Here is a 16,743-nt window from a genome sequence, read left to right as displayed (position 1 = left end):
TCCCAATAAACCAGAACCCAGGGCCAGATGGCTTCCCAGGGGAATTCTACCAAACATTTAAAGAAGAATATCTATTCTTCCAAAACTGTTCCAAAAAATAGAAATGGAAGGGAAACTTCCAAACTCATTTTATGAGGCCAGCATTACCTTGATCCCCAAATCAAACAAAGACCCCATCAAAAAGGACAATTACAGACCAATATCCCTGCTGAACATGGATGCAAAAATTCTCACCAAAATACTAGCCATTAGGATCCAACAGTACATTAAAAGTATTATTCACCACGACCAAGTGGGATTTATTCCTGGGCTGCAAGGTTGGTTCAACATCCACAAATCAATCAATGTGATACAATACATTAATAAAAGAAAGAACAAGAAACATATGATCCTCTCAATAGATGCAGAAAAAGCATTTGACAAAGTACAGCATCCTTTCTTGATTAAAACTCTTCAGAGTGTAGGGATAGAGGGTATATACCTCAATACCATAAAAGCCATCTGTGAAAAACCCACAGCGAATATCATTCTCAATGGGGAAAAACTGAAACCTTTCCCCCTAAGGTCAGGAACACGGCAGGGATGTCCACTATCATCACTGCTATTCAACATAGTACTAGAAGTCCTAGCCACAGCAGTCAGACAACAAAAAGAAACAAAAGGCATCCGAATCAGCAAAGACGTCAAACCCTCACTCTTTGCAGATGATATGATACTTTATGTGGAAAACCCAAAAGACTCCACCCCCAAACTGCTAGAACTTATACAGGAATTCAGTAAAGTGGCAGGATATAAAATCAATGCACAGAAATCAGTTACATTTCTATACACCAACAACAAGACAGAAGAAAGAGAAATTAAGGAGTCGATCCCATTTACAATTGCACCCAAAACCATAAGATACCTAGGAATAAATCTAACCAAAGAGGCAAAGAATCTGTACTCAGAAAACTACAGAATACTCATGAAAGAAATTGAGGAAGACACAAAGAAATAGAAAAATGTTCCATGCTCATGGATCGGAAGAACAAATATTGTGAAGATGTCAGTGCTACCTAGAGCAATCTACACATTTAATGCAATCCCTATCAAAATACCATCCACTTTTTTCAAAGAAATGGAACAAATAATCCTAAAATTTGTATGGAACCACAAAAGACCCCGAACAGCCAGAGGAATGTTGAAAAAGAAAAGCAAAGCTGGTGGCATCACAATTCCAGACTTCAAGCTCTATTACCAAGCTGTCATCATCAAGACAGTATGGTACTGGCACAAAAACAGACACATAGATCAATGGAATGGAATAGAGAACCCAGAAATGGACCCTCAACTCTATAGTCAACTATTGTTCGACAAAGCATGAAAGAATGTCCAATGGAAAAAAGACAGTCTCTTCAACAAATGGTGTTGGGAAAATTGGACAGCCACATGCAGAAGAATGAAACTGGACCATTTCCTTACACCACACACAAAAATAGACTCAAAATGGATGAAAGACCTAAATGTGAGACAGGAGTCCATCAAAATCCTAGAGAAGAACAGAGGTAGCAACCTCTTCGACCTCAGCCACAGCAACGTCTTCCTAGAAACATCGCCAAAGGCAAGGGAAGCAAGGACAAAAATGAACTATTGGGACTTCATCAAGATAAAAAGCTTCTGAACAGCAAAGGAAACAGTCAACAAAACCAAAAGACAACTGACAGAATGGGAGAAAATATTTGCAAATGATATATCATATAAAGGGCGAACTTATCAAACTCAACACCCAAAGAAAATGATCCAATCAAGAAATGGGCAAAAGATATGAACAGACATTTTTCTAAAGAAGACATCCAAATGGCCAACAGACACATGAAAAAGTGCTCAACATTGCTCGGCATCAGGGAAATCCAAATCAAAACCTCAATGAGATACCACCTCACACCAGTCAGAATGGCTAAAATTAATAAGTCAGGATACAACAAGATGTTGGCAAGGATGCAGAGAAAGGCGAACCCTCCTACACTGTTGGTGGGAATGCAAGCTGGTGCAGCCACTCTGGAAAACAGTATGGAGGTTCCTCAAAAAGTTGAAAATAGAGCTACTGTACGACCCAGAAATAGCACTACTGGGTATTTACCCCAAAGATACAAATGTAGTGATCGGAAGGGGTATGTGCACCCCAATGTTTATAGCAGCAATGTCCACAATAGCCAAACTATGGAAAGAGCCAAGATGTCCATCAACAGATGAATGGATAAAGAAGATGTGGTGTATATATACAATGGAATATTTTGCAGCCATCAAAAAAAATTAAATCTTGCCATTTGCAACAATGTGGATGGAACTAGAGGGTATTATGCTGAGCGAAATAAGTCAATCAGAGAAAGACATGTGTCATATGATCTCACTAATATGAGGAATTCTTAATTTCAGGAAACAAACTGAAGGTTACTGGAGTGGTGGGGGTGGGAGGGATGGGGTGGCTGGGTGATAGACATTGGGGAGGGTATGTGCTATGGTGAGCGCTGTGAATTGTGTAAGACTGATGAATCACAGACCTGTACCTCTGAAACAAATAATACACTATATGTTAAAAAAAAAAAGTAGTAAGGGAAAAATAAAGGGGGGGGCAATCGGAGGAGGAGACGAACCATGAGAGACTATGGACTCTGAGAAACAAATTAGGGTTCTAGAGGGTAGAGGGGTGGGTGGATGGGTTAGCCTGGTGATGGGTATTAAAGAGGGCACATATTGAATGGAGCACTGGGTGTTATACACAAACAATGAATCATGGAACACTACATCAAAAACTAATGATGTAATGTATGGTGATTAACATGACATAATAAAATTAAAAAAAATAAAACAAGTGAAGGCAAGGGTCTTAAAGGTCATCTCTAGAACAGCAGAAGCAGATGGCTCTAGAGGCACTTGCAGTGACAAGACTTGTCTACCTTCTCCCTCCCTCTGAAATGACTTTTTCCCTTTGAGCAGCAAATTGGCCTCTTCTCTTCCCACCTAGAGAACTTCAAACTCTGGTCTCAGTTCTGCCCTCTGAAACCCACAGAAAAAATATGGAGCCTAGACTCTCTTCTCCAACACACCCTCAAATGTTTCAGAGTTATCCTTTATCAAATCCAAAGAGACCTGTAAACATCTTCCAGACCCAAACCTTCATTTTAGAGACAAGAAAACTCAGACCCAGAGGGCAGGAAACTCAATCATATCACAATCACACAGACACTGAAACCCAGGTTTGGTCACACCAGTCCAAAGTATTTTTCTTTGGACATGCTGCTCTTCAGAAGAAGGTTAAAATGTGTCCCTGTACACAACACCATTTCCTTCACTGTTATCATAATTTGGGACATCCAGATGCTCCAGTATCCTTCCAGGAACACCCTCATCAGCTGTGAATGTCTTTTTTACCCTCCTCCATAGTCCTTTCAAGAAGCAGTCAGGATTAGGAGTGTTCAAGAAACTAATATCCCCTCCTTCCTAACAGTTGATGTCTCAAATTGAATAGAATGCTCCAGGTGAGACTTAACCAATGTTACTCTGTGTTATGAAATTACAAATAAATAAGCAGCCCTTGGTTAAGCAAGCCTCAGATGCACATTGGCTAACTGTCACATGCATGAAGCATGGATCCTCATGTAGCCTTTTTAGTAAATCAGAATGTCAAGGTCAAAGTCACCATCACTTCTGGGCCCCATTCCACCTCCTTCCTATCTCTTCCAAAACATTTTTATCCATTGAGAAAGAATAAAGGAAGGAGCTAGGCAAGAACTAACACTCATTGAGACTGTGCAAGATGCATTATATACATTACCCATTGATTCTTTCGATTAGCATTTATTGAGCACCATGATGTGCCAGAAATTGGGGGAAGAACTGAGAATACAAGCATCACAAGACACCATCCAGGTCTTCAATGATTTTAGTCCAGTAGGAAAGACTTTCATATCAACAACAAATTGCAGAACTATGTGACAAATAATGGAAGCATGAGGTTGGGAGGTAATACCCAATACTTAATGAGGTATTGGGTGTTTTCCAGATGAGTTATCTGAGGCTTCAAACAGTTAGGTACCTTACCCAAAGAAATGAGTTACTTGGTGATTGAGGCAGATGTGTGAATTCAGAAGACATACCTCTGAAGTCCACACTTTTCCACTATAATACTGCTTCCCAAACTAAGTTGTCAATTTGTGCTATACAAAAGGTATCCCGTGGTCAGTCAAGTTTGAGAATATAGAATACTATGTCTTCCTCTTTGGAAGTTCAAAATGTCCATATGCATAATAAAGGCTCAAAGAAGTCTTACAATAAAATATCTGTTTAACCCTGTAGTGTCCTAGACATAAGTGGCCACTGAAATATTGTTTTTCTGAACTTTTAAATTTAATTTATATATAACTGACAAATAACATTATATTAGTTTCAGGTATACAACATAATCATTTTATATTTGTATATATTGTGGAATGATCACCACAATAAGTCTACTTACCATCCATCACCATCCGTAATTACAGTATTTTTTCTTGTGATGAAAACTTTTAAAATCTATTCTCATAACAACTTTCAAGTATACAATACAGTATGGGTAACTATAGACCCCATGCTATATATTACATCCCCTTGACGTTTATTTTAGAGCTGGAAGTTTGTATTTTTTAATTCCCTTCACCCATTTCAGCCACCCTGATCTCCTCCCTACCCCTCCCTACCCCTCCTCTGGCAACCAGGAATCTTTCTCTGTATCCATGTGCTTGGTTTTGATTAGGTTGGTTTTGGTTTTTTGTTTGTTTTTTGATTCCACTGTGAACTCTTTTTTTCAAAGAGTACTTAAGGAGGGCACATACTGCATGGAGCACTGGGTGTTATATGAAAACAATGAATCGTGGATCACTACATCAAAAACTAATGATGTGTTGTATGGTGACTAACATAATAAAATTAAATTAAATTTTAAAAAGAGTACTTACTAACATATAGAGAATTAATGCTACAGGAATATGTACCTCTCTATACCATGCTGTCACCCCTCAGGTAAACAAATGTCACTATGCCACCCCTGAGAGAAAAAAAAGCCTAACTTGGACTTAGCAGGTTAGAAATGTGAGAAAGGCAAAATGTCCTCTGAATATATACATAACCAAGGACTTTTAGCCTAGATGACATGAAGGTAAAGACTTATCTTGGGCCAAGACCACTTGGATTCAGCTCCAAATTTTATTCTTGTGCAAACAACCTTCCAGAGTTTCCTGGGTAGCTCTGAGGTCTTGACTTGCAGGAGGCCAATAGAAGTTCTGGAGGTATCAGGCCAAAGAGGGGGAGGGCATGATGAGAGAGGGGAAGGACCTCTGGCAACACAAGTCAGGGAGAGAAGTGGGATAGGAAGTGGCCAGGAGAGGGAAGTTCCTTGGAGAGGGGAGAGGGGAGTGTTACCCTGTCACAGCACTGCCCATGCTCCCCAGCACCGCTCATGATCAGAAATACCTACTGACAGCACCGTATGTATTTCCTTTTCCTTCTCAATCACCCCACATCAGGGGTCCTAAACTATAGCACCGCAGACATTTGGGGCCAGCCAAGTGTTTCGTGGGACAAGAGGACTCTCCTGTACATTGTAAGGTGTTGAACAACATCCCTAGCCTCTACCATATGCCAGAATTATGTGCCAGTAGCACCAAAAATGTCTCCAATATTGCCAAATATCCCCTGGGGTGGAGGTTGGAGGATGGAGGGGGGCATCTTTAGTTTTGAACCACTGCCCTAAATGGTTCTTTGGGTCTATCATCACCCCCATGTTACCAAATAAACTCCAAATAAGCAATTAACCTGCAAAACGAAGATATAACCTCCCCTGAATATTATCACCTGGGCCTCAAGCTGCTTTCCCACTGCTTACCACCAGGTCATGTGACTTCTGCTCATTTCTGAGGGCCCATCCCATATGAAATCTTCCTGTCGACTTGAGTCAGCTGTGAACCCTTGCCTTCCTGCTCTATCCTACAATTCATGGGAGAGCACTGTTAGTAGCGGTCCATGACGGACTACCATCGAACATCTATGTATATTTGATCTTGCACTGTCCTGTAATTCATTTTGAGTGAGCAAACATTGATAGAGCATGTATGATGTGTCAGACACCACACTGGTGCAGTGGGACACAGAGATACAGAATATGATCTCTACCTTTAAGAAGTTCAGTCTCATGGGGAAGATAGACACAAAAGTTATAGTACCACACAGCTGCTTGTCTTGTCTCCTCTGTAGGATCCCTGAGGATAAAAGCAAAAGTCTAATCCTTCTTTTGTGCCCACCACAGTCCTGAGCCCACAAAAGGTGCCCAAAAGATTGCAGTGAACTGGAATCAGTGAGGAAACAGCTTCTGTGAGATCGTGTCTCCACAAAGGCGTTTGGTATCTACTGCATTTCCACTGGGCAACTTCTTTTATGAAGTGATGGTAAAGAGTGGTTGTCTTTATTTGGAAAAATAAAAAGACAGCAACTCTCTGTAAATTACCCTGCCTTTCTTTCTTTTTCTTTTTTTTTTAACTTCTGCTCCATGAAATCCAAAAATCTAGGACCCACTGCTTGAATAGAGAAAGTACAGAAAGGGGAGAGGGGGAGGGCAAGAAACACATTTAAACAATTTGGAAATAATGAAGATTTTGCAAAAATAACTGTCTACAACAAATAGGCTAGGGAATACTTGGAAAATGTGAACATATGCAAAATCAGCAAATTGAAAGAGTCTGCATTACCAAGTCTTTGGGGGGAAGAGACTAACACTAACATTTTAGGAAAATGATGGAGAACAGAAGGACAAAAAGAATGTGGGAAGACAGATGGAGGAATTCACCTTCTAAAGCCAGAAATAATAGGAGCCCTAAATGGCCATGGTTTAGGAAGGCTAGCTCTAGCACTTCCAAGAAACAATGGAATAGACTTTAAAATGCTTGAACAACAGAGATGAATAGTGGTCTCAAGCTGTAGAGCAGATACACAGCCTCCAGTTAGAATCAGGAGGCAGAATCCATAGGTGTCAAAGCTCAGAAACCCTCAATAAATAGTAGCAGGAGTTATTAGTATTATCATTGACATATTAAGTTCCCCTGCCCCTATAACCTTGTCCTTTCCTCTCCTTGGACTTGAATTAGTATCACATGAGGGATTTATACACAAGCCTTGAAAAGGACCAAGCTTACTGGTAGCTACGAAAATCTCCCAAGAATTCAGTCCTTACCATTCACTTGACAAAACTGACAGTGACCCCAGAAAGGGAAGCACAATCCAGAGTAGCAACTGAAGCTCAGGACAGTCTGTTTCAAAGAGCACCTCTGTCTAGAGTCTCTATAGTTCTAAACCCACTTCGGGACATGCTCCACCTACCCTCTCCTTCAACCACACCACAGCCCAGCCCACCCCATCAGTTCTCCAGCAGCAAAACACATTGTCCTGCTCACCCCTTGCAGCCACCAAAAACTCACGAATATGGGCTAAATGCCAGCAATAGGCTTCTCCAATGTAGAGTTGGGGAAGACCCAAGAGCCCATAGTCCATGTCAGGAAGAGGAGTGGTAGTGACTTACATCTGATGGGCCCAGGGGCAGGGGAAGACCAAGACCCTCCCCACAGCCGGCACAGGTCAACCTTAGGTGAAAGGGTTCAAACCAAGACCAAGAGACCTTAAAGGAAAGATAGCATTTCCTTAGCCAAGTCCAGACTTTGTGCAAATGGCAAGAGGCCTTTGATGGCAGTCCCTTTTAGACCACAGCTCCAGCCCACCCAGCCCTGAAAAAGTTGTAGCCTCATTAACAGTTGCCCCCACTGGCCCTGGAAAGCAGCACAATCCTCAAGGCTTGTCCCAGCCGAGAGATGAAAGATGTATCCAGCCACAGAACAGGAGAAACTGTCTCTATTGAACAGAATATAGCCACCCAAGAACTTGAAGATGAGAAAATGAGTCTGCCTCTTACAGTCAGGGCAAAGACATGCAAAACCTGCCTGGTGTAACATATCCATAGATGGAGTGTGTCCATTAAAGAAGAAAGTCTCTTAAGGCAGGTGTTTTATCAAATTGCCAGCCCTTTCCCCTTAGTAGGTGGTAAAATGTACCAGGGGCTTACCAGTATTTTTTTAAGTTAAATAGAATAGAAAATATAAGAATGCATCACACGTAATAAAGATATATATTATTTCCATGAAATGTGTATGTGTATACACGTGTGTAGTAGTTTCAGTTTACAATGCATATCTTTACTGTAGGTCACTGTCAAATTTTTTTTGAAAATCACTGCTCTCAAGTAAACATTGGTAGAATCTAACAAAGTTCTAGCCAAATTAATCATTCACACATTTATCATTAATTCAAAAATATGCCTTGGGCACCTACTATATGCCAGGGTTACACTGGGCACTGAGACTAAACAATTCCACAGTTCTTGTTACATACTTAGCACACTTCTAAGTTCCTTACAGATGCTAATGCATTTAGCCCTCACGACAAGCCTCTGAGATAGGTTCCATTATTATCAACATCTTATTCAGACGAGTAACTGGCCCAAGGTCACAAAGCTAGCAAGTGGCAGAGCTGGAATTTGAACCTGCTTTTATCCATGAAGGAATAGTGCCCAGGGACGCACCCAATGCTCACAGCAACATCCTTGTTGCTGCAATGGATTGTCTCTACCCGAGGCCACTACAGATTGGGCCCATATTACTAACACCCCTGGTCTGAACTTGTGCTGGCTAGTCAAACGGAGGCTAATACATTTTGGCTCCTTGAGAAACCTGCTATGAGAGAGAGAATGCACTGCATGGAGCATCCATTCCACTTGGCATGTGTCACCACACAAATCGAGGGCCTGGCATTCTCTCAATGTAAGTGAGCTCATGGGCTCATAGATCAATATTTTGGGGGCTGCAAGCCTACAGGTCAGTCCTGGACCACGGGGACTTCAACAAGGAAATGCCCCTGAATAGCTATGTGCCCTTGGCTGAGTTACCTGTCTGTGCCTCAGTGTCCTCAACTGTGAAATGGGGATGATAACAGTATCCACCTCATAAGGTTGTTGCAAGGATTTAATGAAATATTATATATAAAGTGTTTAGCAAATGCCTAGCACATGGTAAATGTTAACTAGTTATTATTTATTGAGCACTTAGTCTGAAATTTATCATCCAGTGGAAGAGATAACACCTAAACAAGATCACTCCTATATAATGCTGTGTGGGGCTAGAGGAATTTAGGATAAAGGTACTTAACTCAGGCAGAAAGCTTTGGAGAGAAGACAGTATCTGGAGATGAGTCTGAAAGAATTGAACCAATGGCTGAAGAATGGGGGAAGGACATTCCATCCAGACAGAGAGAGCAACTTGGCGAAGACCCAGAGGACCTTACGTATCTCCTTCTGCAGCACACCCAGGGTAAGATCACTCAAAAAGTCTCCAGCAAAAATTTCTGCAGCACACATTTTTCCAAAGTCATTTCTGGTGTTGGAATATCCGTGTAATGTACACAACTATACATACTCACTTCTAGTCAGGTAAAAACCTCAGCCCTAAAAGAAATTTAAAGGGAAAAAACATCAGTCCCCAAATGCATTAGAAATGGAATCTCTCCCATGAGGATGGACATGCTTTAGAAATGTTTCTCAAAGTGTGCTTCCCAGACCTGGACCCTGTTAGAAATTCATGCACTCAGCCTCACCTGGATCTACCAAATCAGAAATTCTGGAGGTACAGCCCAGCCATGTGTGCTTGAGAATCACTGCTTTGGAGAAACTTGCCAAGAAGGAGACAAAACTAAAAGCAACAGCAGTCTAGGCAGCAGCTCATGTGAAGAGCGGTGCTCACAATGCCCACTGTGCTACCCCATTTAACACAGCAACTAAAGAGTTCAGGTTCTAGAAACCCATAGTCTGGGGCTTGAACCCCAGCTTTGGTATTTGATGGCTATTTCCTTCAGCCCCTGCATCCTCATCTGCAGGTTGATCTCAGGACGTGACATGTTCCCTATAAAGCACTTAGCACAGAGTAGCCCACTGAGAGCCAATACCCTGGAAGAAACTCTAGCAAATCTATCCCCCCCCTCCACCAAAGTATCAACATTGCTATGGTTCTAGCAGCATTTGGAACAGCGGTCTTCAAATTGGGGCACACATACTCTCAGGAGTACAAACAGTCTTGGTTTGGGAGCATGGATAGATTTATGAGGATCGATTTCTCAACCCTATTTTCCAGCAGGGTTGAGATGCAGAAGGAGATACGTAAGGTCCTCTGGGTCTTCGCCAAGTTGCTCTCTCTGTCTGGATGGAATGTCCTTCCCCCATTCTTCAGCTATTGGTTCAATTCTTTCAGACTCATCTCCAGATACTGTCTTCTCTCCAAAGCTTTCTGCCTGAGTTAAGTACCTTTATCCTTAATTCCTCTAGCCCCACACAGCATTATATAGGAGTGATCTTGTTTAGGTGTTATCTCTTCCACTGGATGATAAATTTCAGACTAAGTGCTCAATAAACAATAACTAGTTAACATTTACCATGTGCTAGGCATTAGCTAAACACTTTATATTGATCTGCCTGTGCGGGGGGCATCAAGAGAGTTCTCTTTCCCCACCTTCTCTTTCAGGGAAGCCTTCCTCCCATTTACCAAAAGAAAGGCACAGTTCTCACCCACCCCAAAACTTAATACGATGCCTCCTGGACTATAAACTTCCAGGGCTCCGAACAGAGGGACTAAATAGACATACTGATGTGAATGTCTGTAATGAGCAGGTAACAAATTCATTTGCAAGTGAGCAACTCAAATGACTGGTTACATGTCCTTTCCCAAATCAGGTGTTTTCCACATAATCCGAGGAGGACCTAATTGAGCTGTCACCTGATAGATCATCAAAAAATAGATCACTATGTGATTTTTTTTTAAAGATTTTATTTATTCACTTAATTGACAGAGAGAGAGAGAGACAGCCAGAGAGGGAACACAAGCAAGGGGAGGGTCAGAGGGAGAAGCAGGCTTCCCGCCGAGCAGGGAGCCAGATGCGGGGCTCGATCCCAGGACCCTGAGATCATGACCTGAGCTGAAGGCAATCGCTTAACCAACTGAGCCACAGGCGCCCCGATCACTATGTGATTTTAATATATGAGTTGGAAGTACTCAATTCAAATGCAACAATATTCCTTATATTTCCATTTATTTATATGAACATTTTCCATCTACTTATGTGAACCTTTTCAGCATTTGTCTTAATAAACAAAAAGTAGGATTGTATTTATAATTGTCTCATTCTAGCAATAAGTAATAGTCATCTACTGGTAGATGAAATAATTTGTAAAATCCCATCCGTGTCATACAGATGCCTTTCTAATGTATTTCACTTTTTGGTTTAATAATTGTATATAAAAATGTATATGTTGTTTCTCAACTGTATAGTAATAATAATTATAATGATAATTCAATCCAGAAGAAATGTTTCAATACTTAAAGCCTTTTAGTCACATGAAATGTTTTAAAATGCTATTTCAATTCATATGTATGTTTTTGTTGCAAAGAAGTATGATACTGAAATCAATAAAAAAAACTTCCAAGCATAAAAATATATTACATTAGGATAAAATTCTGTGGGGAAAGTGGAATGAAAATATAAGTCAAGGAGAAAAGAAATGATGTAAAAATGCCCGACTACTGAAGAAAAGCTTGTTTGGGTATTTGTAAATGGAACAGAGTAGTATCAAATCACTATGATATTTAGACTTCATTGGGAACTTGAAAAAGAGCCAATAAAGGTTTATTTTTAAATGTCAGTATTTACAATATGCCCCAAATCACAATCTTTGCAACTATGTAAAGTTATAATGGGAAACTGTAGATATCAAATTAAAAATGTGCAAGGGGGTACGTTGTCTCTCCAAATCGTACAAGGGATGTGCAACGGAAAAAAATCTGAAGACCTCTCCTCTGGCAAACCTCCTCCTTCTTCTCCTCTTTCTTCAATAAGTAAACATATTACACAGAAATGATGTTCTCAGTCCTGAACTGAATGCTGAGAAGCTTCCCAGAGAAGTAACCAGCATTGCCTCTATTTCCAGATCTCACCATCTAGTTGAACCAATTTGGATATTCTACTACTCTTTCTATGTAACAAGCTACTCTAAAACTTGGTGACAGAAAAATGTCAGTGGATTATGGTTTCTGCATAATCCAAGGAAGACCTAACTGAGCTGTCAGTTGATAGATTAAAAATAATTTTTAATGTTTAACTCTAGAGAGAAAACAAATGGTTGCCAGAGGGGAGGTGGGTGGGGGGATGGGAAAATAGGTGAATGGGATTAAGAGTACACTCATCATGATATGCACTGAGTAAATGTATAGAATTGTTGAATCACTATATTATATACCTAAAACTAATATAACACTGTATGTTAACTACACTGGAATTAAAATTAAAATAAATGGATAAATAAAAAGTTTTAAAATAATTATGAATGAGAGACCACTGTATGATTTTAATGTATGATTTAAGAGTAGCTCAAATAATTAAAATGTAACAGTATTCCTTACATTCCTCAGATTCCATGGGTCTTCAGACAGTGTCCTGCTGGAATGGTTTGTCTCCACTCCATGATGTCTGGGGCCTCTACTGAGGAAGCAAACACCTGGCCGACACAAACATCTAGGAACCAGAAGAGCTAGACCTGAAGAATCCACTTCCGAGTGGCTTCTTCATTCAGGTGTCTGGTATCTGGGCTGGGCTAACCAAAGACTGGACTCAGACGGGACTGATGACCAGTGTGTCTACACATGTGGCCTCTCCATATGGCTTTGGCTTTTCACAGCATGGAGAGCAAGCATTCCAAGAGAACAAAGTGGAAGTTGCAAGGCTTTTTATGACCTAGCCTTCTGCAACAGTCATGCAGTGTCACTTCTGCAGTGCTCAGTTGGTCAAAACAGTCACCAGATTCAAGAAGAGGAGACACAGACCCGAACTCTCAATGGGAGGAGTATCAAAGAATTTGCAGTCATTTTTTTAAAACCATCATGTTGGTTGTGGTGGATTTTTTGGGTTTTTTTGTTTTTTGCAACTTACATTCCTAACTGATACAATAGATGACAGAAGACAACATAAAGTAGATGTGAAGTTGAATAATAATAATACAATAGGCTACTGAACTCAAGGTAGGAAGAGATAAAAGAAATGTAGCCGAGAAAGCCTTCATCATAAACAAGCACCAGCTGAGGGCCTATACATGCACAGCCCAGAATAAAATGCCAAGAGGACTGCATAAATACTGCAAGGACTCAGTATCTATCTCCAAATGAGTTCAAATCTCAACCTTCTATCCACAAACAACATGGTTTTGGAAAATCCTAGCTAAGTCTCACTTTGTATATCAGCAAAATGGAGAGCATATGCTAGGGTTGTTGTGAGACCTAAACAAAATAGCATGAAAAGGGTATAGGATGGTGCTTGGCACTCAGTAAGTGCTCAATAAATGCTGTGCATTTGTTTATTCATTCAAAGAACCTACACATGTGGGAAAATTGAGTAAGTATCAACCATAAAATTGACAGAGAATTAGTATTACCCAAACATAAGTCAGAGCTCTAAACCTCCCCTATGGGCTCAGTAAGCTTAATTGAAATTCATGAAGTGCAAAACTTAGAGGGCTTAGACCAATTTTCCTAGAGGAAAATTAGAACAGACTTTTGAAGATCTTCTCATGTCCAGGCTAACAGTCAAGTCTTTTGCCTGCAAACTCATCCCCACCATTGCTGCCAATTTGGAAAAATCTGTATCATTTCTCATGAAAAGCCAACTATCCCAATCTGGGCTACTTTTTCTGAGCATTAGATCTGAACTGATTTATTTTATCCCTAAATGCATTGGGCCACAATCTCCCTGAATGGATTAAGTCAGACCTTCTATTTTTAGCAGCTGGCTCATTCAGTCCATTTCCCTACTATAAATACCTACCTGCACTTATGTTAAAGTAGAACTCTTTTGTCATCTGATTATCTCAGTCTAGATTAGAGGAGGAGAGATGAGGGAAAATGCAAACTGGGATAGAGGACAGAGAAGGAGGGACTGCATTGCTCTAAGCTGCTCACCAGCTATTTTCACAGACCCCAAGTTCCATAGCTGACTGAATGTGGGAGAAAGCCAAGAGATTCTAGCCCTTCGTCACATATTTCCTTGAGAAGTTGGCAGCTGTTCGGGACTTGGTGGAGCCACGTAGGTTCTCTCCTATCATCTCATCTACTGGAATTATCCTTTTCCCAGTCTCATGTCTCCATCCCCCTGTTCAGAGCATATGGATACTGACCCTAGCTTCCAAGGCAGACCAAGAGAGGTTTTTTTTTAATGCTCTCAAGTGAAAATAAATTTTCACAGAATCTCATACCCATCGCCTTGAAGTCCCAAAGAAGGGGACACTGAGTTTTCACCAAATACTGATCAAACCCTTAATGAACTCAAAGCACTAAAAGAAAATAGTCAGTGCAGAGTCAGATGAAGAAGTGGGTCCACTGGACAGCTGCCTGGTGCACCAAAATATAAGGAAAGATATGCTCATCTATCACCAGGTTGCTAGTACACCACTAGAAACTTAAGGCAATGGAGGAAAAACATCATTTCAAAACTCTTCTCATAAAAAGTAAAAGGAATACCATAAAACAATACTGGAGATGTGACTAAGACCCCTAGGAGCCATGCTTTGGATTCTGAATATTTGTCATTTTAGGGTAGCCAGGATCTAAATATTCTCCCTACATTAAGGTTTCTACCAGCAGTCCTCCCTCTCCATTCCTCCCCTTACTATCCCAGTTTTCAGCAGCTCCAAATTAAAGTTGAAAAATACTTGAACAAATAAATTGACTCAAGGGGGCAGGATATTATCAACAGTCCACCAAGATTCCCACATGTCTTGGTCTGGACACTTCCCCCAAGGATCTGAGAGGGTTACAAAACACACTTGTCCACCCATGTTCAGGCACAAATGGATCACTGTAATTCAGCAGCCAATGGGGAGTAGAGTCTCCTGGTCTCTTGAAGATGCACAAAATACAGATGTGCCTCAAATAATAAAAAAGTGGAAAGTATTCATCAAATATTTTTAAGAACAATTCAGGTATGATGACCAAGTGGGATTTATCTCAGGAACACAAGATTCAAATATCAATCATTGGGGGCACCTGGATAGCTCAGTCGATTGAGCATCCAACTCTTGATTTTGGTTCAGGTCATGATCTCAAGGTCATGGGATCAGGCCCTGCATCAGGCTCCACACTCAGTATGGAGTCTGCTTGTCCCTCTCCCTCTGCCCCTCCTCACCACTCCCACACTCTCTCTCTCAAATAAATAAATCTTTAAAATATTAAAAAAACAAATATCAATCAGTGAAATTCACCATATTAACAAAATGAAAAAGAAAAAAAAAACAAATGATTATCTCAATAGACTCAGAAAGATTATTAGAAAATGATTCATAATAAAAATTCTCAGCGCTCTCAGAAACTTAAGAAAGAATGACATAGACAAGGTAACTGCCACAACCACCTCCACTATGACCCCAACCTCCCCAACCCCACCATCACAGAATAATAAGCCAGCATTCACCATAACTATTGGGTAACTATGGAATGTTATGCCAAAATTGAGAAAATTGGAGAAAGTACCTATGGATTTATGGACAAGGGTAGACACAAAACTATAGGTCAAGTGGTAGCCATGAAGAAAACCAGACTAGAAAGTAAAGAGGAAGAGGTTCTTAGTACAATTCAGGAAATTTCTCTATTCAAAAAACTTTGTCATCTAAATATATACACAAACAATGAAGCATGGAACACTACATCAAAAACTAATGATGTAATGTATGGTGACTAACATAACATAATAAAATTAAATTAAAAAAAATAAATATAGTCAGTCTTCAAATGTTCTTATACAGGATTCCAGCTTATATCACGTCTCCAAATTCCTTGGATCTTAAGAAATACTTGGATTCTATCCCTCCTAGTCAGTTCATGGATTCTTCATATGTTAAGACTTATTTGGGCCAAATCATACAAGGGATGTTTTGTCACTCTGGAAGAACTCTTCACAGAGACTTAAAACCTCAAAATCTACTGACAACAAAGGAACAACTAAATTGGCTGGTTTGAAACTTGCCAGAGTTTTTGGAATACCTAGTAGAGAATATATCCATGAACTGATAACACTTTGGCATAGATCTCCAGAGGTATTGCTGGGGTCAGCTCACAACTCCTGTTGACATTTGGAGTACAGATACTATATTTGCAGAATTAGCAACTAATAAGTAAGTCACTCTTCCATGGGGATTCAGAAATTGATCAACTCTTTAGTATTTTCAGAGCTTTGGGCACCCCCAGTAATGAAGTGTGGCCAGAAGTGGAATTTTTATAAGACTGTTAAGAGCATATTTCCCAAGTGGAAACTAGGAAGCCTAGCATCCTATATCAAAACCTTGGTTGAAAATGGCTTGGATTTGCTTTCAAAAATGTCAGCACATTAGCAGGTTAATCCCACCAAACAAGTTTCTGGCAAAATACACTGAATCATCCATATTTTAATGATTTGGACAATCGGATTGAGAAGATACAGCTTTCTGACAAAAAGTCTCCACATGCTGTCTCAAGAACAGATAGTTATATTTTTACTGCTACCTCTATTTTTGTCTTATGTGCTCTTTTCTATGTTGTAAAACTTAAGCTGCACTTCATCATCTAA

General features: G+C 40.3%; 1 pseudogene; it reads left to right on the top strand.

The window, feature by feature from the left end:
* Window positions 1-15,630: 15,630 nt before the first annotated feature.
* LOC112821874 (cyclin-dependent kinase 1-like) lies at window positions 15,631-16,743 on the top strand (annotated as a pseudogene).

Source organism: Callorhinus ursinus, unplaced genomic scaffold (assembly GCF_003265705.2).
Source record: "Callorhinus ursinus isolate GAN/ISIS: 27379988/994484 unplaced genomic scaffold, GSC_fseal_2.0 scaffold8, whole genome shotgun sequence".
NCBI classification, from domain to species: Eukaryota; Metazoa; Chordata; class Mammalia; order Carnivora; family Otariidae; genus Callorhinus; species Callorhinus ursinus.
This window is presented reverse-complemented; position numbering and strand designations above follow the sequence as displayed.